At 49.2% G+C, this 22303-nt stretch overlaps 1 protein-coding gene across 7 annotated transcripts in view; it reads left to right on the forward strand.

The window, feature by feature from the left end:
- GRID1 (glutamate ionotropic receptor delta type subunit 1) overlaps positions 1–22303 on the forward strand; it is a 687534-nt gene that overhangs the window by 155670 nt on the left and 509561 nt on the right. The gene's annotated exons all lie outside the window — the stretch shown is intronic.

The following is a 22303-nucleotide window of genomic DNA, read 5'->3' on the forward strand; positions in this document are numbered from 1 at the left end:
AAGGGTGCAGGGGCCTCAGGCAGCCTGGCCGGGCACGCCTGAGTGCGTGATTCATCGTGTCCACGGCAGGGCTTCCCTGCTTTTGATGTGAGCTGCGTGCTGTGTCATCAAGGCTCACCCTCCCGTGGGAACTCTCCTGCCTAGTGAGACGCTTAGGAACAGAAGCCTGTTCTCCTGGGTTGCGTCACCCTGGAATGTGACAAGAGTGGAATTGCTTGTACATTGTGTGGCCAGATCGCCATTGTGAGAAGTCTGGGGGTTTTGATTTGGGGGTCAGCTGCTCACCCCATGTTTCCCACTGGAGGCTCTGAGAGTGACGACAGACGATGGGGCTGGGGAGTGGGGTCACTCTAACACGGCCACTTTCCCTATAAATGGCATATGTCTTCTTCCAGGATTCTGTTTTTCCAGTCTCTTGCTGGAAAGTACCCTCCAAGTCACCTGACCTGGTACCGTGAGGGCTCTCCTGCTTCCTGCGCCAACACCCCTGGTCCCAGGCAGAAGCCTCCCCCCGGGCCTGGCATGCTCTCATGATTTTTGGTTTATTATTTTGGGATGCCTTGTTCTTCTGTTTGCTTACTTGTTTATTTCTTGCACACATCCAGAGAAGGTTTGCAGAGGCTTCTAATGAGGCAGCGGCAGTCAGAAAATAAACACAGGGCCATAGTGGCTGTGCTGGCTGGCAGGGGTGGCAGAGATAACTGTAAGCATGCTCTCCTGGCAGGCATGAAGTGGGGAGGGAAGCTGTGGGTACAGGGCATCTGCATCCTCTGAAAGGAAGGAGCAGGGTGGCTTGCTTTTCAGAGGGACCAGGCTTCTCCAGCACTTCAAAGAATTCCCCCAGAGGGACCTGGTCTGTGCCAGGGACACGGGAGACAGAATGGATAGTATTTCTGGCTCAACTTCAAAGCAATGCAGAGGAGGGTTTTGTTTGACTGTCACTCACAGTTCACTGACTATGGAGGTAGTCCTAGGCTGAAGCTCACGATTCCGGGAGGGTGAGCTTCCTTTAGGCTGGTCATTATGGAGTCGGTGGATTCTTGTCGCCCACTGAGCGAGGCCTGCTCTATCTAGTCAGTCCAGTTTCACTGGTCAGACATCCGCTGAGTTCCAGGTGCTGTGCTGGGGAACTGGAAGTGAGGGAGGCAGGTGTGGCTTTTGCCTTCTTGGTCCCAAAGGTAACTACTGTCAGTGGGGAAGAGGGTTGTGATGGAGGCTGTACTGTGACAGCCACTGGAACTGTGGCTGGGAGCTTGGCTTGCCTGGCAGAGCCTGGGAAGTCTTTTGGGATGGAGTTCAGTCCTAATGGAGTGAGGAGGGCTGACATGAGGGGAGGGTAAGATGGGCAGATGTGGGGGTCCAGGGGTGAGAGAAAGCAGGGATGTTCCAAGACTTGGAGGAAGTTATGCCTGGCTGGAGTCTGGTATCTGGGATCAGGGACCCAGATGTGGAGTGCTTGGCTTGGGTGGCAGAGGGACTGTGTATTCTAAAGGCAACCACGGAAGCGTAGGTCACTCCTACCCTTTATTTTCTTTGTTGATTTTCCTTTGAAATTAGTCTTTTAAAAAAATATTCATTTATTTAATTTTTGGCTGTGCTGGGTCTTCACTGCTGTGAGGGCTTCTCTCTAATGGTGGCAAGAGGGCCTCTCATTGTGGTGGTCTCTCTTGTTGCAGAGCATAGGCTCTAGGGCTCCTGGGCTTAAGCAGTTGTGGCTCCTGGGCTCTAGAGCACAGGCTTAATTGTTGTGGCACATGGGCTTAGCTGCTGCATGGCATGTGGGACCTTCCTGGATCAGGGATCGAACCCCTGTCTCCTGCGTTGGCAGGCAGATTCTTATTCACTGAGCCACCAGGGAAGCCCCTGCAGTTAGTCTCTTTGCCATGCCACATGGCATGTGGGATCTTAGTTCCCTGAGGAAGGATCCAACCCACACCCCCTGCAGTGGAAGCATGGTGTCTTAAGAACTGGATCGCCAGGGAAGTCTCTGAAATTAGTGTTGATTGTATAAGTAATACATGAAACGAACATGTGTTGTGAAAAAGAAAATAAGCAACAGAGGCAGTTAAGGCGAAAACCACATGTCCTTTATGCTCCCTCCCCCGCGCTCCTCTCTAGAGCTAAGTTGAGGCCTTGTCTGGGCTCATCACTCTTTCTTATGTGCATACATTCGCATGGAAATAACAGGGAGCTTTTCCAAAGCAGAAGCTTTGGCCATGTACTCTTCACTTGAGGTGCTTCAGAGCCTTCGCTCTGTATCAGCCCGTTTGGTTCTACCCTGGTCTTACCTGCTGCCTGACATCCTGCAGAGTGGGGTTGATGGATCCACTTCCTCATTAGGGTGGTTTCTGGGGATTTTGCTCTGACAAGCAGCGCTAGAATGCACACCCTTGAAGGCACAGCTTTGTGTATGCGCCCGAGTATTTCTCTGGGCTGGATTGCTAGAAAGCAGTTGCTGAGTTGCAGAGAACCCTGTGTTTTCCAGTTAGGAAGCTAGAAAGATAGTGCTGAGGTGCCAGGTACCAAAATAAGGCAGGCAGGAAGAGAGAAGTATTTAAGTGTTTTGAAGAACAGACCCCGTTCTGGTCCCTGTTTTTTCTTTTTTTATGGTTTAGAGGAAGATAGTTTCTTGAATGTCACGTTGCTGAGAAAAAGTGTGATTAGACAGAAAGTCAGGGATGAAATCCAAAATCAGAGAAGCAGATGCGGTAGAGCAGGGATCCTCTTAGGTCAGCAGCAGCTCTTGCGGAGTGGAGTCAGCTACAGCTCGGTGGGGATGAGCAGGGGGAACAGGGTGGTCCTGTGGTGTGTCCTGCTCTGAAGGGGTCTCACTGGTGGGTGGAGCCAAGCTGACATGTGTTCATGGAGGAGAGACCCTGCAGTCTCAGGAGGAGCAGCTGACAGTCTGGAGCTGGGGAAGGGCTGCTGTGAGCCGAGGGCTCCAGCCTGCTCTGAGTGATACTAGGACTGGACCTGGACTAAGGGGGAGGTGGTGCTGAAGTCACGAACTGTCCATCTGTCGGAGCCCCCAGGGCCACTGTGGCAGGAAGTGTCCCTGTCCCTCGCCCACCCATGTTGGGGGTGGGGCGCATCTTTGGGTGAGTCATTGTTAACCAGAGGTTCTCAGGTGGCGCTAGTGGTAAGGAATCCACCTGCCAATGCAGGAGCCGCAAGAGATGCGGGTTCGCTTCCTGGTTGGGGAAGATTCCCTGGAGGAGGAATTGGCAATTCACTTCAATATTCTGGCCTGGAGAATCCCATGGACAGAGGCACCTGGCAGGCTACAGTCCATGAGGTTGCACAGTCAGACACAACTGAACGTCTGGGCATGTATCCCATGGAAGAGGTCTGTCTTGTCTTCCCGGGGCCTGCAGGCTTACTAAAGGGCGTTGGGCTGAGCTTAGCTTATGGCCCATAAGCAGAGTGAGGAGCCCTGCACGGCTTCTCCCAAAGGAAGGGGATCGCACACTTCCTGTGCTGTGACCCTGTGCTGGACACCCTCACAGTTCTTTCCTGTCTGCATAGCCACTCAACAGAGTCGGCACCTGCACACCAGCTGGTCTAGGAACCTGAGGCTGGGAGGGATTTCAGCTGCAGGTGGCGATTTAAGTCCCAAACTCTGCCTCTCCCGACTGTCTCTCCACTGCTCCAAGTGACAGATATGTGTTCCCCTGGCGTGATGTGGGGGGGACAGGTAACACCTTGAGGGCCCCTGGGTCAGGAGATGCTGCTGTGCGAGCCCTCAGGAGGCCTTTCCCGGCTGTCCCACCCTCTCTGCCTCGCCCCCTCCCCCTCAGACTGCACTCCCGCCCTCCAGGCCCTCCTGACACACACGCCCTGGGACGCGGACGTAGTGCAGCCGTAGGACCTGAACTCAGAGGCCTGCTTTGGAGGCTGTACCCTCACTGTATGGCCGAATGGGCTTTGTTGCTGGAGACCTTCACGTTTCTGTGGCATTGTCACAAATGTCGATATGAAGGGCGTCGCCTGTGGGTCCTTGTGACATGTAGTGGAGTCCATGCAATGCGACGCTGGGAATGTCCCGCTTTGCTTCTCTTTTGAATTGTGGTTAAATCCATACAACACAGAGGTCACCACGTTAGCCATTTTCAGTGCACAGTTCAGCGGCAGTTAGCATATCCTCACGGCTGTGGAACCGACCCCACGTCGGTGTTCAGAACTCTTTTCATCTTGTGAAACCGAAACTCGTACCCGTTAGACAGTAACTCCCCGGGTCCCTCCCGCAGTCCCTGGGCGCCATCCTTCTCCCTCTGTCTCTCCAGACTTTGAGGTAGTGGGATCATACGGAGTTTGTCTTTTTGTGACGGGCTTATTTTACAGCATAATGTCTTCAGGGTTCATCCCTGTCCTAGCGTGTGTCAGAATTTCCTTCCTTTACAGGCTGCACAATAGTCCAGTGTGTGTATACACGTGTTTTGTTAATCCGTTCTGTTGACGGATATTTGGGCTGTGCACCTTTTGTCTACTTTGCTTTCTGAGAGTACTGAAAGAAACGTGTGGTCTCTTGGGAGCGTGTGTGTGTGTGTGTGTGTGTGTGTGTGCATTTGCGTGTTATAACCTTTTGGAGGATATCCATTCATTCTTCACTCTGTCACCAAAGTCACCTTTCTCCAGCTTGCAGCCCAGCAATGGCAGCCCTTCTCCTCAGGACAGAGTTCAGATCTCTTCAGGGAGCCCATGAGCCTCAAGGTCTGTCCCTTGGCCTGCACCTTCTCCACCTCTTCTCCCATCATCCCCCAAGCCGTAGGTCCTGGCTGCTCAGGATGTCTCAGCTGGAGTGTATCCAGGCATATACAGTCCACTCCACATCCTTCAGGCTGAAGGAATTTATCTACTGACAAGTGTCCCCACAAGTGAGACAGGTGATGTGGAAGCAGCCCAGGCTAACAACTTTAGGAAGGCACCAGGATACCCAGGGTTAAAGGGACAAATGGGAGGAGATGGTCCTGGAGTCAGGACCACCCAGTGGGAGTGGGGACTACCCGGGGGGCCACGCCGAGGAGCTGGGAGCATGGAGGACGCCTTGAGCTGATGCTTGTTGTATGACATGGGTCAGTTGTACAGAAATAAAAGGTTCAGAGATCTTAAGGCTTACACACACACATACACACACGCAGGCCTACACGCACACACCCCTCAGGTGCCTGTGGTAATTAAAGTCAGAGGTGCAGATGAATGTAGTCCTCGACCAGCTATGAATCTTGCTAACAGTCACCAAGAAAGATCAATAAATTTGCTTCTTTCTAAGCAGGCGCCAGATTTCACTGCAGGGCCTAGGGCAACTCAAGGAGAAGTCTTCCTGAGGACTTCCAGCTAGGTGGTCTGTGTGGGGAGGGATGCAAAATGAGTGTCAGGCATGCTCCAGACCCGCAGGATGGGATGGCATGTCAGGGGCACCTTGCTATCCGGAAACAGGGACTGAGGGAGAAATTGCCTCCCCAGGGGCCCACCTTGGCTCTCTCTTTTGGCTCAGTGACAGCCACTGTGGTCAGGAGCCCTGGCTACAAAACCAGGCCATGGCCGTGGGTGCTGCCCCCACCTCTCCTGGTGACAGCAGAGGACAGGGCCAGCACAAAGAGACTTCTCGGTCCCCACATCTGCTGTGGGGACGGGGCCAGTGACAGGAGGAGGTGTGTGTGGTGACCTGGAGCCAACGTGCATGGGCTCACTGGACCCACGGGCTACTGCTTCCCAACTCCACATTCAGCAACAGCACTTGAGTAGCTAGAAATTGACCATGTAGGAGTATTTACACTGTGGAAACCAGCAAGGGCTACACACCAGGGCTTTCTGACAAACTGATTTTAAAGTTCATACCGAAATGCAAAGTACTTAAAATAGAACAGTTTTGAAAATGAAGAATAAACCTGCTGCTGCTGCTAAGTCGCTTCCATCGTGTCCGACTCTGTGCGACCCCATAAACGGCAGCCCACCAGGCTCCCCCGTCCCTGGGATTCTCCAGGCAAGAACACTGGAGTGGGTTGCCATTTCCTTCTCCAATGCATGAAAGTGAAAAGTGAAAGTGAAGTCACTCAGTCGTGTCCGACTCTAAGCGACCCCATGGACTGCAGCCCACCAGGCTCCTCCATCCATGGGATTTTCTGGGCAGTAGGACTGGAGTGGGGTGCCATTGCCTGATGACCTAATGACCTCAAATATTAAAAGTGATAATAATCAAGGCAGTGTGTTTTTGGTGCATACATAGACAAACGACCGCTGGGACAGGATGGAGAACCACCAGATAGACCCAACGTGTGGATGATTGATTTTCAACAGAAGTGCAAAGGCAGTTCAGTAGAGAAAGAAGAGACTTATCAACAAATGGTGCTGGAACAAGTAAACATGTATGTACAAAGAAATAATCTTCCGTCCATAGCTTGTACTACATATAAAGCATAAGAAAAACATGGGCCACAGACTGTAAAAACACTAAAATTATACAACACCTATAAGAAAACACAAGAGAAAATTGTTGTGGTTTTAAGGTAGGTAAAGATCATAATCCATAGGATAAAAAATTGATAAACTGAATTTAACTAAAATTAGGACCTTTGCCAACAAAGGTCCGTCTAGTCAAGGCTATGGTTTTTCCAGTGGTCATGTATGGATGTGAGAGTTGGACTGTGAAGAAAGCTGAGCGCTGAAGAATTGATGCTTTTGAACTGTGGTGTTGGAGAAGACTCTTGAGAGTTCCTTGGACTGCAAGGAGATCCAACTAGTCCATTCTAGAGGAGATCAGCCCTGGGTATTCTTTGGAAGGAATGATGCTGAAGCTGAAACTCCAGTACTTTGGCCACCTCATGCGAAGAGTTGACTCATTGGAGAAGACTCTGATGCTGGGAGGGATTGTGGGCAGGAGGAGAAGGGGATGACAGAGGATGAGATGGCTGGATGGCATCACTGACTCTATGGACGTGAGTTTGAGTGAACTCCAGGAGTTGGTGATGGACAGGGAGGCCTGGTGTGCTGCGATTCATGGGGTCGCAAAGAGTCGGACACGACTGAGCGACTGAACTGAACTGAACTGAGGATCTCTTTAAGAATGAAGCTCTTTGAAAGACACTGTTAAGAGAATAAAAAGACAAGCCATAGAATGGGAGAAGTTATTTTCAAGTTATATATCTGATTAAGGAATCAAATATAGACTATAAAGAACTCTTAAAACTCAATAGTAATGAACACCACAATGAAAAATGGGCAAAATATTTGAATGGACACTTTACCAAAGAATATATATATATATATAAAACAGGTAGGCACATGGAAAGATGCTTACAAGTTACTGATTAGGAAAACACAAGTAAAAAAGCACAGTTAAAAGCTACTGCCTACCTGTTAGAATGGCCAGACTGATAATACCAAGTGTTGGTGAGATTACAGAGCAACTGGAACTTTTTACTTTTACTTTTTATTTTTTTAAATGAAAATTTTTATATTGGAGTATGATTGATGAACAATATTGTATTAGTTTTTGGTGTATAGCAAAGCGATTCAGTTTTACATACACAAGTATCTATTCTTTTTAAATTCTTTTCCCATTTAGGTTATTACAGAATATATAGCACAGAGTTCCCTGTGCTATACAATAGGTTCTTGTTGGCAGTCTAGTTTAAATATAGCACTACAGGTCAATCCCAAACTCCCAATGTATCCCTCCTCCCCAACCCCGCACCCTTTGCCCCTGGTCACCATAAGTTCATTCTCCAAGTCTGTGAGTGTCTCTGTTTTGTAAATAAGTCCATCTGTATCTTACATTCTTTTACATTGGCCATTTTTCATTACAAGATTTCTCATGTACATGATACCATATAATATTTGCTTTCTCTGTCTGACTTACTTCTTTTAGTATGATAATCCCCAGGTGCATCCATGTTGCTGTAAACGGCATTATTTCATTCTTTTAATGGCTGAGTACTATTCCATTGTATATATGTACTGTGTCTTCTTTATCCATTCATCTGTCTCTGGATATTTAGGTTGCTTTCATGTCTTGGCGGTTATAAATGCTGCTGGTGGGAATGTAAAATGAGACAAGCTCTTTGGAGAAGAGTTTGATGGTTTCTTAGTGAAACGTACACCTACCATATTATCCATTCTGGGTATTTGTCCAAGAGAAATGAAAGCATATATCCACTCAAAGACATGCATGCACACTAAGTCGCTTCAGTCGTGTCCGACTCTGTGTGACCCCTACGGGCTGTAGCCCACCAGGCTCCTCTGTCCGTGGGATTCTCTAGGCAAGAATGCTGGAGTCGGTTGCCACTCCTTTTCCAGGGCATCTTCCTGACCCAGGGATTGAACTCTAGTCTCTTGCATTGCATGTGGGTTCTTTATAGCAGCTTATCTTGTAGTACTAAAAACAGAAAAACTGAAATGTTCATTAGCAAGTGAATGGACAAAAACATTGTGATGTATCTATCCAAAGGGATACTATTCAGCAATAAAATGCAATCAGTTATTGGTATAAGCAACAGCATGAATGAATTTCAGAGTACTTAGGTTAAGTGAAAGAAGACAGACTAAAAAGAACACAACTGAATGCTGATGTTTGTATAGAACTCCAGAGCATGCAAGCTAATCTGTAGTGACAGAAGCAATTCAGCGGTTGCCTGGGGGCTGGGCTGAGTGGGAGAGGCCACAGAGGGGCACGAGGAAGCTTTGGGCAGTCATGAAATATGTTCGTTATTCTGAATGTGGCGATACATATGTTGAAGATGTGCTAAACTTGTATACTTCAATATTTGCCATTTATTGCATACCGATTATACCTCAATAAAGCTGTTGAAGATTTCATTGCCTTTTCCAGACACCATGCTGCCTGTCGTAGGGGTTCTGTTTCCATGCCAGAGAAACCATCACGCCTGAATTCATTCAAACAATTGCCTCTCCCTTAGGGTTTCCAAAGACGTGTTAGTTTGAGAATCCATCTGTGTAACATCCACCACAGAAGTGAATCATGCTGGCTTGTTGGAATTCTGTCATACATGAGATAGAAAGGGTGGAACTGTCAGGATTGGGGCCCTGAATGCAATGAGTGATTTCAACGAATAGTCCTTGAAATGCACTACAAAAGAAGCAAAGTGGATCGTGATCTTCTAGCAGCTGACATCATGGTTTTTCATCTCAGCGTTCTAAGTTTCTTTCTTTATCAACTGTCTGCATTAGGGTTGATTAGTAAATCTCTGGCCTGCTCCAGAGCCATCAGGTGGGGACAGATTAGCATGTCAGTTATGGAACAGCGGTGGGGAGAATGATCAGATGTACCCAGACAGCATGGTAATTAGCATGCCCGAGACACCAGGCTCCCGCGCTGGGGTGGCCTTGGCCAGTCTCACTGTGGAGCAGTTTGTTCCTCTCCACAAAGAAATTCATTAGAGGAGATCAATGGCCAGCAGTGTGGAGGCACCCCACCCCTGCCCACCATGGCCTCACATCTTCATGGCCTGGAGGCTGAGGTATGCAGGCTCGTTTGCTGGCTGCTGTCTGGGGCTGGTGGGCAGCGTCCTCAAGGCAAGGCTTCCAGAAAGTGCCCACAGAGCCTGGAGTCCTGCATGCCCCACACTGTCTCAGGCCACACCTCACCTCACGCTCCCAGCTGGAACTCCCGTCTGTACCTGTGGAGGTCCTTGTGGAACTGACTGCAGGGCCTAGTTCTGGTGGGAGGGGTCTAAAGTTTCCAAGTCGAGTTAATAGAAACAAACTTCTTTGTGATTTGTCCCATGTCCGTTTGCTGACCAGTGGGAGCGAGGCCATAGCAGATTCTAAAAACTGAAGCACAAAGCTGTAAATCCATTGATCCATCCAGTAAGTGTCTGTGACGAGCCATCTGCATGCTGGGCTCTGCTCTAGGTACTGGGGCACCAAGAGAAAGGCGGAGTCAAGGTTCCTGCCCTTGTTGAGCTTATAGTCTAGCGTAGGAGACGGAAACTAGAGAAATAAGGAAGCAAGAAGATAAGTACCAGTAAGTGATTAATAATCTTATTCTTACTTAACACACAAAATGCATATGACTTCCTCTCATTCAGAGGTTCTCTTCTTGGGTTCATAGACCCCCTAAGCACCTTGAAATTGTGTGAAAAAGTGTGTGTTTGTGTGTGTTTCTGTCCTTTTTCTCTGGGAAAAGTCCACCTAATGCTTAAAGCATGCATGCTCCAAGGAAGGGTAGACATGTATCTCTAGTTCACCAGCCCCCTCATGTCCATGGGTACAGATCCATTCCTCCTTCTTTCCTGGACCCACCATGACTCTCTCCTCCTCGTCTCTCTAAGTCATTTCACTTCCAGTGAGGTCTATGCCCCTCCGTTTTTCCAGTCCTACTCTGCCCTGCCCCAGTGGGTCCCAAACTCTCAGCTCTGCCTTTGTTTTGGGCCTTTGGAGTTCCATTTTCTCTGGGTGCCCCAGGCCTTTAAGCATGGTACTGACCCCTCTGGGAGTCTTTCTGGACCTAAAGCCTGGGATTCTCCCTGCCCATGTGCAGCAAAGGGGTTTGGACAGATGTAAATGAGCAATAATGGGAGCCCTTTCCTCTCTTCCTTTGTAGGAAGCTACCTTTTAAAGGGAAGATGGATTTCCTTAAGATCACCTGGGGACAGTGACTTTTCACTGTTCACTTTTCAATCACTCTCTTGATTAAGGTGCTGAACTCCTAGCGAATGTTTATTTAGACCCGATTCACTGGTTTGGGCTAGGAGGCTCGTCTATAGCTGTCGTGACTGGTGGTTCTGGGACAGGGCAGAATTGTGAAAGCTGTGGCCCCCTGCCTCAAAAAGACATGCCCATGGGTGGAAGAAGGCTGTCCCGTAGGCTGGTGGTGCAGTAACTGGGGGACTCAAGGAGAAGAAGGGGCCTTGAGGGTCCCACAAAATTCTATCACCTGTAAGAGCAAATGAAATCCAAAATTACATTGTGGCTCTCCATTTGCAAATTATGTGACCTTGGACAAGGAAGGGAAACTTTCTGAGCTAGAGTTTCCTTCCTTGAAATCTAGGGATGGAAGTGACTTCCTGCTTGGGCTGGGGTGAGAATCAGAGGGGCTGACCTGATGAGCATGCCTGGCACATCATCAGGGGGAGCCTGAATGAATTTGGGTGAATAAATGTTCAGCTGGATCCCAGGGGAGTGAGGAAAAGGAGGGAGGGGGAGGGAATAGAGCAGCTGGGGGCTGGCAGGTGCCCAGCTTGATCTGATGCTGGAAGCTCTGTACTCTCGATCACATTCATCTCTCAGGCCAGGCTGGGACTCTGGACCGACCTGAGGAGAGTGAGGCTGGGCTAAAGCTTGAAGATCAGTCAGACACTGAAGACTCTGCACTCCTGCCCACCCAAGATCAAGGCCCTCAGCTCAAAGTAGCAGAGAAAATTCTCCCCATCAGAAAACTTACAGATAGTCATGACGCTGATTTCAAGAGTCTCTGGAAAAGATGACCCCACTCAGAATTAAGCAAGAATTATTGGAGAAGGCAATGGTACCCCACTCCCATACTCTTGCCTGGAAAATCCCGTGGACAGGGGAGCCTGGTAGGCTGCAGTCCATGGGGTCGCTAGGCGTTGGACACGACTGAGCGACTTCACTTTCACTTTTCACTTTCGTGCATTGGAGAAGGAAATGGCAACCCACTCCAGTGTTCTTGCCTGGAGAACCCCAGGGGCGGGGGAGCCTGGTGGGCTGCCGTCTATGGGGTCGCACAGAGTCGGACACGACTGAAGCGACTTAGCAGCAGCAGCAGCCACCACTGCAGCAGCAGCGTGGGGAGGGGTGGTCTGCTGAGAGGAGGGTGTGGTGGGGGAGGAGGGAGAGAAAACTAAGCCTCTCAAAGTCAGAGAGTCTCAGGAAGACCTGGCTGTGGCTCCCACACTCCAAAGTACAGACCAAGGGGCTGCTTGATTTAAGGAGCCCCTGGCTCATCGTGTGGGAACACGGTTTGAGGAGTGGGCCGTGTGTTGGTTAGCTGGAGGCCTGCGTGTGGGAGTGTCTCTCTTGAGTCTGTCCTCTGTGGCAAATGGCTGCAACCCTTGTAGGACCCCCCCAGAAGCAGCCAGATGGTCCTCAGGCATGATTCTGGGGTGTGGGTGGGAGCAACCTGGATGCCCTCACAGACAGCCCTGTGCTGATTTGCCAAAAATCAGCCCAATGTGTCCTTAGAGCAACTCACTTAATAGTCTCTTTGGTAAAAGACTGGAGACACTTCCCCAGTTTTGCCTTGGCTGTAGTCTTCATCTCTGCCCCTCGGTGTTTCTGCCTCTGCCTCTTCCTCTGCTGCTGTTTTATGTGCAGATGGTAGGTGGAGGGAGGGGAGAGGCAGAACCTTTTAGAAAAAACCCTCCTTAATGCCACGTGGCGTTTCAGAGACGTGTGATTTTGTGATTTAGCTTCTGGCTGCTAGGAGAACTGGTCACTTGGTGATCTGGTCATTTGGGGAACAGACATTGGAGATTTGGTTTTTGTTGAGTCGACCTTATTTCTGAAGTGAATTGTCAGCACAGAGGTTTATAAGGAAGCCACAGGCCTCCGCCTCTGGAGAAAACTCACCTCACCCATTATGACCCTGAAGGCTGTGAGTCTCTTGTCTCCTCAGAGAGAGCAGCTCAGCGCTCTCTTCTCACTGACGGACTGGGCTCCCCACTCCGGTCTCTTTCCCTTTCTCCTTCTCTCTCTCTCTCTCTCTGTCTCACACACACTCACTTGCCTGAAACTGCAGGAGACAGAAGTTGGATGTCGGGCAGCCTTTTCCCATGGGCTGGCTCAGGAAACGGCCCTAATTGGAGCGGATAGGGAAAGACAATGCACTGTAATTGGTCTAAACACCCCTTCTTGCTGAGTGTTAAGGCAAATAAGTTCTCCAGGGGCAGACACAGCCATTCTCTCCCCTGGGTTTTCTCTCCGCCTTGGAGGTGCTTGTCCCCGGTGGTGGCGCTCGCCTCTCTCCCCTGAGGGCCGGCGGGGGCCCCAGGTGCTGCTGGCCTTCGCTGCTGTAGGGGTGAGACGCTGGACAGCGAGGTGAGGGAAGCCAGGCTGCGTGCCTGCGGCTGTCTCACGGGCGCAGCCTGTGGGCTCACTATTCTCCCCAGGTCTGGTCCCTCCTGTCTTGGCTGGCGGCACCACCCACCGATGGCCCATCCTTCCCGAGTGCGCAAGTGTGAGGAGGGCTTTCAGGCGGTGGGCTGCTGGGGAGGGGTATTCCATCGTTGTGGGCCCCTCCGTGTCTCTGCCTCTCTCTTCTGCTCCCTCTTTGTAGAAGGTTTTGTCTGATCCTCTCTGTCTCTCCCCCATTTGCTTTTTTAGTTTTCTTTTGGCCTTCACTCTGACCTTCCCCCAGGCTGGACCTATCTAGAGTCTCAGAAGTGAAAAATGAAAAACTAGACTTGAATCTTCTCAAACTTAGCTTGGCATTTTCTTCTAGCTTTTTTTTTCTTTTCTGCTTTGATGGAGATAGGAAAGTAAAAGAAATGTTCCTTGGGGAGTAAGTGAGTGAGAAAAGAGGGAGAGAAATACGTAGAAAACAATCAACACTTGGAGACATTTTATTTGTATTTACATCTATATCTATATTTGCGTCTTATATTTACACCTATAGCTACATTTGCATCTGCACCTATATCTATATTTACAGCTATATGTATACATATATACTCACACACACATACATACATTCACACACGTATCATTCTATAACTTTTCATACTTCTCAAAGGTCCCGTGGAACACTGGCTGTTCTGGGGGAGAAAAGGAAACAGAGGGACAAATTATAGATTAAAGTGACCAAAGAGATGCATCAAACAATTGGCTGTATTTCGTGGACTCCATCAGGATCCTGATTTGAAAAATTTGTTAGAGAAACATATGAGATTCTTGAGAAATTTAATTGCTCAGTTGGTAAAGAATCTGCCTGCAATGCAGGAGACCCCGGTTCAATTCCTGGGTTGGGAAGATCTGCTGGAGAAGGGATAGGCTACACACTCCAGTGTTCTTGGGCTTCCCTGGTGGCTCAGCTCGTAAAGTATCCATCTGCAATGTGGGAGACCTGGGTTCAATCCCTGGGTTGGGAATATCCCCTGGAGAAGGAAAAGGCTACCTACTCCAGTATTCTGGCCTGGAGAATTCCGTGGGCTGTATAGTCCATGGGGTCTCAAAGAGTCGAACATGGCAGAGCGACTTTCACTTTCACTGGATATTGGACAACGTTAAAGGATTATTCACTTTTTTAGGTGTTCTCAGAGTGTTGTGTTTATGTTTTTGTCTTTTAACCATGTTGTATTAGAGATAGAGTTGAAATGTTTATATGTGAAAAATATGATGTTGGGGATCTTCTTCAAAATGATTTGGGGGTGGGTAAGGTGCGGTTGATGAGAGTTGAAGCTATGTGATAGATCCATAGAAGTTCATTCCACTATTTTGAATGTTGAGATTTTCCATAATAAAAAGTAAAATAAAATCATAAAATAGTATTTTTCCTCTAGTTATGAAAGGAATACTGTTTAGTTTTTATTTTAGGTTTTATGCCTTAACTTTTCTGTAATCTTAGGTGCTGTTATTACTTGCTGGCTAGAGAGAGGAACAGATGGCAGGATGAATGGATAAGTAATGAGCAAATATTAATGAGAACAGGAAACTATCAATCGAGTTTCCTGGACAGCTTGCTTTTATCCCTGGATATTTCTGCAAAATTACATGCATATAATATAGTCATATTATTTTTCATAAGACAGTGATTCATACCATGGGATTCAATAGGGCAGGACTTTGAATAGGTGGTTAGTAGAAGCTCAAGTGGGAACTCTGAAGGCAGACTGCCTGGCTCTGCCTGTAGTCATCCTCTGACCTTGGGGAGTCACTCTCATTCCCCATCTGCAAAATGAGGATAAAGATAGCACCCACTGTATCCCAATGCAATGGAATATTATTCAGGCACAAAAAGGAATGAAGTACTGAAACGTGGGTGAGACTGGAAAACAGTCTGTTAAGTGAAAGAAGACAGTCACGAAAGACCATATATTGTATAATTCCACTTACATGAAATTTACAGACTAGCCAAATCCCTAGAGATAGAAAGTGGTTGCCAGGGACAGCAGTGGGGTGTGGGCGCGGGATTAGGAAATCTCTCATTCTGTCTGAGTGGCTATAAAAAATACCATAGATAGGGTGGCTCATAAATAAAAAGTTAATGTCTCATAGCTCTGGAGGCTTGGAAAGTCCAGGATCATGGCACCAGCAGATTCAGAGTCTGGTGAAGGCCTTTCTCTTTTTTCAATTTGTTTATTATTATTTTTTTAAATTATTTTTTTTAATTTTTAAAAGTTAATTAGTATTTTTTGGGTGAAGGCCTTTTTCTGCCTTGTAGACTGCTGGTTTCTGGCTGTGTCCTCATATGATAGAAGAGAGTAGAGAGCTCCATGGGTTTTTTTTTTTTTTTTTAAATAAGGGCGCTCAACTCATTAGGAGGGCTCCACCCTCATGACCTAAGCACCTCCCAATACCATCACATTAAGATTTCAACAAAGAATTTTGAGGGGGACACAGATATTTAGACCATAACTGGGAGTGACAGCTAATGGACATGAGATGCCTTTCTGAGATGGTGAGAATCTTCAACAGAACTCTGAATATAATGAAAACCACTGAATTACACACTTAAAATGGGTGAATTTTGTGTCATTTAAATTATATCTCAATAAAGCTTTTTGAAAATAAAAAACACCTGCATCATAGAATTGAGTTAAGGATAAAATAAAATGCTATGTATAAAGTGTTTAGAAGCGTGCCTGGCATGTCACATGGGGGTTATAATTCTAGATGCTTTACTGAAATCATTGGGGGAGCATTTTCTTACAGCATTTATGTTCTGAATGTTTAATATGTATTATGCTATGGAAGCTTTGGATGTCAGTGTTTTAGCTAGAATTACAATCTCAAGGTTTTAATGACTATACACTGGCCTGGAATTAAAAGTCTTCTAAGCAGCCCTAAAATAGATTTTTCGTTTATCTCCACATTTTCGGTCTTAAAATGTCTCTTAAACTTGAAAAAACTTTGGACAGTCTACAACATGTCATTTTCCTGCTCTGCTACTCCCCACCCCAATTTAGACAATCCTCTAATCCCGTATCCACATTTTTCAGGTGTGAATGTCTGAATCTTGATACAACTTCAACTTTTAGAGTCTTCCTTCCATTAGCAAATATAAAGCTAATTAGTAACTAACCTAATTGATTCAACATCTCTTAATTTATCTCTCTTCCTTCAGTGATTTCTTAATTGACTAAACCATTGTGAGTGAGACAGAGAGAGGCCTGACCCACAGAAGTGATTGAGAATTGGCCTTAATGTTGAGGACTTTCCTTTCCTTTCAAGTTCCAGGCTTGCATACCCAACCCATGGGCTCGAGGCTGATGGCCTCAGGTCTGACCCTGGTCCCTTTCCTGGTCATTTCTTGGAGTATGAAGGGAAGGCCTAGTTTTAATTTTATTTGTTTGCTTATTTAGTTTTGTTTTTGTCCATACCATGCAGCTTGTGGGATCTTAGTTCCCAAACCAGGGATCGAGTCCCTGTCCCCTGTAGTGGAAGTCCAGCCATTGGACCGCTAGGACAGTCCCACTTTTGCTTTAATTTAAACTTTTTCTGCTCTGGCAGGGCCAAAGTACACCTTACATAGCGGTGGCACGTCGAATCACTTGGGGAGTTTAAAAAAATACTGGTAACTGGGTCCTGCCTCGAGATGCTCTGATGTTAGTGGTACAGGGTACAGAGATGGTTCAAAGCTTCTGGATGATTCTAACATGCAGCCAAGTATGAGAACTACCACCTCTGAGGGAAGACACGCCGAATGGGAGGTCTGAAGGCAGAAAAATCATGAGTGTTTAATTAGTAAGGGGAGAAAGTGCAGAGGGTAAACACTTGTCTTAGCTTGCGTGTAGAGGAGAGCCTGTGTGTAAATGTGCTATTTAAAACCGTTCGGGTTTCTGCTGCAGATCGTCAGGGAGCCTGGGTCCAGCCATCCATTCGGTTTTTAGAACGGGGACCAGAATAGCTCCCCTTCTTCTCTGACACACCCTCGGGCATAACTTCTCCTATTTTGTCAACTAGCATGTCAGTTGTTGTCTTCTGGCACTGGGAGCGTGTGTGCCCGTGTAACAATAGCAAGGCTTGCTCAGCCCTGAGCCCTTGGTGGATTGCTTCTCTGTGGTTGTTCTGTCCCTGAGGAAGCAGAGGCTCGTATCCTCCAGAAGATGACCAGTCCCACCAGGGAGAGTGGTTCGTTCATTAAAGAACAAGGAGCTGGCCTCTTCTGGAGGGGAGGGGGGCTCTGGAGGCTGGCACTGTGCTGGGTCCCTTATCTCCTGCCATCTTCAGACCTGACTCCAGTGTCCTAGCTCCACTTTACAGGGGAGTAAACTGAGGCTGGGGGTGGCAGGGCATGCATTCAAGGACCCATGGATGGTGGGTGGTAGAGCATGAATGAGGACCTGAGCAGGTCCTGGAGGGAGTACAGCAGGGGGGACATCCCGCAGCTGCTCTGTGCGAAACGTTGCCGGGACCCCACCCTGGGGGCCAGGCCAGAGCTGCACAGGCACCGGGGCTGGCTTGGACATCCTCCTCCTCCTCGGCCCCTTGATTCCCTGGAGTCCTAGGTGTGCCTGGAGGCTTCCTGGGAGAGGCAGCTTGGGAAATTTACTTTTCATTAAGTGTGCTGGGAAAAGTCGTCCTGCCTGCTGGGAGCCCCTGGCATTGTTGATTCAGAACTTGCATGGGCCCCTCTCCTGCCTCCCCTCAGCCCCTGAGCAACAGGACAAAAGGGGGTGACTGTACCTTGAAGAAGCCGAGTTCTCAGAGCGCCAGGCTGTCACATGGATGGCCGCTGCCCTGTTTCAGCAGCAGATTTCTTGCAACAAGGCTCCTGTTGGCAGTTCCTCTTGTAGGATTTGATTCTTTGCCTCTGGAACAGGGGGTTTCCTCGGCTTGGGAGGGACCGTGTTCCAGAAATCCTAGCCTGGATTGCTGCTGGGAAACCGCTGGGAGACTTTCATCTCTAGGAAGCCTTGCCAGTTGCCCTGTTAGCATTCCCTGAGGGTCTGTCTTTGGTGCCCACTCCTGTTTCTCCTGAATGGCATGCCCTTCACACCTCTGGAATAGAACAAGGCACATGTGGGTGTCTCCAGGGCAGGGTGTGCTAGGAGCGGCTCTCGTTGGTTGGCGTCCTAACTCCACGCTCAGTGATGTCACTTCGACAGCTTGAAATTGACCCTGTTGGATGTATTTACACCAAAGAAATCTGCAGATACCACAACTCAGGGGGTTATTTATTTATTAACGTATTTTCTGAGAGTCTGTTGTAAAGCCTTTATTAGCACTCTTGGGGCTGCAGGATGGCCTGACAAGCCCACGATTTGCTTGTGTTATCTTCTACCTGTCCCAGTCCAGCATCATCGGATGCCTGGGTACTTGGCTTTCTCACGGCAATTCCAGAGGTCGCTTGTAGCCCTTTTGCTGTGACTGAGTGCATAGATCTGACCCAAGCCCTTATTGCCCTCATGTCTAGCTCTTGGCTTGGTCCTGTGTTGGCTTGGATCACTCCATAGAAGCCAGTCCATGTTCTGCAGCCTCTGTGAGATGCCTGGACACCTCAGCAGCTCCATGCATCCATATAGAGGGCATGTCAGGGTGGGGTAAGGAGGTGGCAGGGGCTATGGGCCTGTGCTCCCCCTTCTCATTGACTTCCTTTCCCCACAGTCCCAGCTGAGCTCACACAGTCTCATTCACTGTCTCTGGGCCTATGGACTTTGAATGGTGCTGCCTCCCATGTCCCCTCCCTCTGATGTACCCCTTCCCCAGGTCCTCTGCCCCGTCCCTCTGGTGTAAGTGGATGGGTTAGAAGAAGATCTGGTGGAGGCCAGTGTTCTCAAGTGCGTGTGTTTGACTCCGTGAATGAGTATTTCTGTGTGTCTCTGTGTCTGTGTCCCCCCACCCTCAGTGCCCTACCTGCTGGTTCTGCTCTGGATTCGCTGGGGCTGCCTTGGGGCTGGGTGGGTAAAGGAGGGTAGGTGGCTGGGAATCCTCCCACACCTCGCAGGGCAAAGGATGCCAAGTCAGCAGGTGGTGTGTGAACAGCAGGCTCAGTGAGTGCAGGCGATTATCTTGGGACCAGAGGTGAGATCTCCTTGGGGCAACTCGCTTTGCCTGACCTGCATTGTCTCACTAGCTCCCCATACCAGCCTGGTGAAGTAGATGTCGTTGTGCCCATTTTTCAGAAATGGAAACTGAGGCTCGAGAGGTTCAGTCCCTGACCAAGGTCACACAGCCCCTAAGTGCGAGGGGAAAGATTTGTGTTGGTTTCGAAGCACTGTGCTCTTTCTTTCCATCTGTGCGCAAATGATGTGGAAATAGAGGTTGGTGAGCAGACACTTAGATACGGCTGTGGTAACCAAAGGATGCTGCGTCCTGGTCACAGATAACCTGGTTTGGGGAAGCAGAGATAGAGTGATTAGTTTCTCTCGAAACCTTAAATGTCAGCCAAGCCAGCTTCTGCTGTGGGCCAACAGTTGAACGATGCTGCCTGCAGAGCCTGCTTTGTCGTCTCCCAGCTGTGGGATTGAACTGAGTTCCCCGTCCTCCCCAAGCCTCAGTGTTCTCATTGCAGAATGGGGCAGTAACATCGACTTTACAGAGTTCTCTTGAGAACTAAGTGAGAAAACACATGGAAAGTACTAGAAGAGCTGGACCCAAGGCTCAGTAAGTGGCGCTGAGATGATGACGATGACATAAAGGACTGCTGAGAATGACAGACCTCACATAATAGAGGCTGGTCCGTGGATGGCAGTGACTCCAAAGTTAGCTCAGTAATGATCCACGGCGTGTTTCCCTGTGTCTTCAACACTCTGCCATCTCCCCTTGCTCTAATGGCCACTCAATAGGACTTGGGCCCCTGTGAATGTGGTGGGGGCCACTGCCCTGCCCAGGGTTTCTGGCGGTGAGAGCAGAAGGCGAATCTCGCGTCTTGAATCCCAGGTCCCAGTGCATATCAGTTCCTGCTAGTGTGTTACTTCCTGAGGCCACCAGCATCTCACTCTAACCTGGCCCTGCAGCAGGAACCATCCCGTGCTCCTCCTCTGGTGTCCCCCAGTGCAAGGCAGGCTGGGGGCCAGACTCAAAATTCCAGGCTAAAGGCAGGGATGATGACAACCTGACATTCATCCTAACCCCAAGCCCCCAAACTGAGCCTGGGCCTAATCTCTAGCCCCGGACTCAGTCTTGTGTGAAAGTCGTTCAGTCGTGTCTGACTCTTTGTGACCCCATGGACTGTAGCCCGCTAGGCTCCTCTGTCCATGGGATTCTCTAGGCCAGAATACTGGAGTGGTTAACCTTTCCCTTCTCCAGGGTATCTTCCCAACACAGGGATCTAACCCAGGTCGCCCGCATTGCAGGCGGATTCTTTACCATCTGAGCCACCAGGGAAGCCTGGACTCAATCTTAACCTAAGCTTAACCCACGACTCAGCCCCTGTGGCTTAGTCCTTCACTCCTGCTGTTACTCTCTCCTGATGCTCAGTATCCTCCTACTCCCCCAGCCCTCCGTCCCCAGGAAGCCAGTAAACAGTGCTGCAGCCTGTCTCTTGGTCCTGCAGAGCCCGGGTGTTCTCTGTCCCCTTTCCTCAGTCTAGGTAGGCACTGCCTCAACAAGTCCTGACCCCGAGCATTGCCGCACCTGCTGCTGCTCTGACATACCACTCATCTGTACCTTGTCTCAGATCTAGCTCTTCGTGGGGTTCCTTGCCCTCCCTGTGCTCCCCAACCCCAGGATGTAATAATAGAGAGCAAGAAATGTGCACTGCGAGGAAATGTTCAGGATCACAGAATTCTTTTTCCTTCTAGTGGGTACAGCTGAGTCCAAGGGAATCCCAGTGGCTGCTCTGTGGCTATTAGTTCTGCCAGGCGCCCAGGCTTCCTCTGGGAGCACATGGTAAGTCCTCTGAGGGCAGCCCCGCTCTCCTTAGGCTCTGTGGATTTTCACCACTCATTTGCTTCTGTCCACTGTTCTTTTTTTTTTTTTTAATTAATTTATTTAAAAGTTTTTTTTTTTTTTTTTTAATATTTCTGCTGTACTATGCAGCGTGTGTTATCTTAGTTCTCCTCCCAGGGAATGAACCTGAACCCCCTGCATTGAAAGCATGGAGTCTTAACCACTGGACCACCAGGAAATTCCTTCCATCCACTGTTCTTTGCACCCTTTTCCCTGGCTTGGATGCCAGGCCTGTCTTCTGGGCTGTGAGTACACACAGACACGCTTCACCACTGCCTACATGGCCTTTCCGTGCTGCTGATGTTCAGGAGGAAGTCAGCGCCCCCACCATCATCCTCTACCCCTTGGGGCCCTGGGGGAGGTGCTGAGTAATTGCAAAGTCCAGTGGCTTCTCAGGTCCTTGAGGAAATCAAGCTCCCAGCCTTTTTCCTGCTCTTCCGTCTGCTCCAATGCTGTTCCTGCATGTGGCCCTGGGGCAAATTCCTTGTCTAAGACTCAGCTGAGAGTCATTTCTCTGGAGGCCCTCCACCACCCTCCCGACAAGCTGTACTTTGCCTTCGTTTAATTACAACATAACTATTTGATTGTGCCATTATCAGTTTAATTACACATCTGCCTCTCCGCTGTGCCAGTGCCCGTGGGGACTGTCCTCCCGGCCTGTGTGGAGCAGCCTGCCGGAAGCACAGGGGCCGCCTGTGCATCTCTGTTCCAAGCTGGGTGATCTGGGGCTGGGCATCAGTGTGGCTTTCCTCCTCTGCTCTGGGATGCTGAAGGGGCTGGGTCCACCCTGGCTCTGCCTTCCTGTGAGTCACCCATACCCCCTCTTCTGAACCTCTTTCCTCTGAGTTCCTAGGCTGCTGTTCCAGGTCACTGGGCTGGAGCCTCCCCCAGATTTTGTCCTTTAAAACTCATTGATTTTTGTGCTGACTTTTACAGTACAAATGTCATTGTTAGATAAAATAATTGAAGCGGGTAATCTATTCGCTGAGCTCGCAAGGCCCCTCCCGCTCTGGCTGGCCTGGTGTGTCTGTGAAGGCACTGCTGGGGTTTGTCTTAACAACCTGCCCTGACCTGGGGTCCAGGGACCGGGGTCAGCTGGGCTGAGCAGGTGGTGCAGAGGCGCCTGGCTGAGACCTTCCCCTGCACACCAGTGCCTTCTGAGGTGGACTCCGTGTGATGCCAGGCTGTGCAGGGACTGCTCACCAGCCAAATCCAGGTCCACTCTCCACTCTGCACTCTCCAACATTCAGTTGGGGTTGTTACAGAAGAAAAT

This window comes from Bos grunniens, chromosome 28, assembly GCF_055505025.1.
Source record: "Bos grunniens cultivar Pamir isolate PY7600 chromosome 28, Bosgru_T2T1.0, whole genome shotgun sequence".
NCBI classification, from domain to species: Eukaryota; Metazoa; Chordata; class Mammalia; order Artiodactyla; family Bovidae; genus Bos; species Bos grunniens.